The sequence below is a fragment of the Asparagus officinalis genome, chromosome 9, assembly GCF_001876935.1.
Source record: "Asparagus officinalis chromosome 9, Aspof.V1, whole genome shotgun sequence".
Taxonomy (NCBI): Eukaryota; Viridiplantae; Streptophyta; class Magnoliopsida; order Asparagales; family Asparagaceae; genus Asparagus; species Asparagus officinalis.
The window spans coordinates 2,106,214-2,106,990 of NC_033802.1; positions in this window are offsets into that span (position 1 = coordinate 2,106,214).

The window sequence follows — 777 nt, forward strand, 5'->3', positions numbered from 1 at the left end:
TTGGCAATTATGAGATAACCCTCCTAAACTGTGAAGATACTGCTTATTATTAAAACCATTAAATTAAAAAGTCATGAGAGGGGTTTTCTTTGTAAGAGGTGTTTTCATCATTTGCATGCACGCGCATGATTTTCATGTGCGCAGTTGATCTAATGGTGTTAGCTAGCGAGTTATCTGCCAAAACTTAATGAGATAATTTACATTTCTAAAGATTATCGGGGTTATCTAAAAAAAGACCACGGGGGTTTAAATTAAATGGTCAAATTACTAAACTTAGCATGATACATGAGTATCATTCGAGTTTGAAACTGGTTTAAATCATATTCAGGCAGTTGTTGTACTGTTACATATAGGGACCACTGGTTTTATATCACCAAAATAGACCTCTAGGTAATATTTGATGAGTCGGATGTTGATATTTTTGTTGCAATATCGACCAGAGATTCAAAGCGGTGGACCAGAACATAGAATAGTGACTTGATATTTCTTCTTCTTAAAGAGTTTTGACATGTGAATCAAGCAGCATAATTAGAGAAATACACTAGTTTTGACACAGTGCATACACTAGTTTTGACATTTTTATTTCACAGAAGATTCATCTTAAGTAAACATTTGGAAAGGAGAAATGAGCATTTGACTCTTGATCCATGGACATCTTGTTTTTTTTTTCCTTTGTTTAATTCTTATGTTAAAGAACAAGCAGTCTTTGATGCACCAACTAGGAGCGGAAAAAAGATGATTAAACTATTTTTCCTACTAATTAACCATTCAACAGAT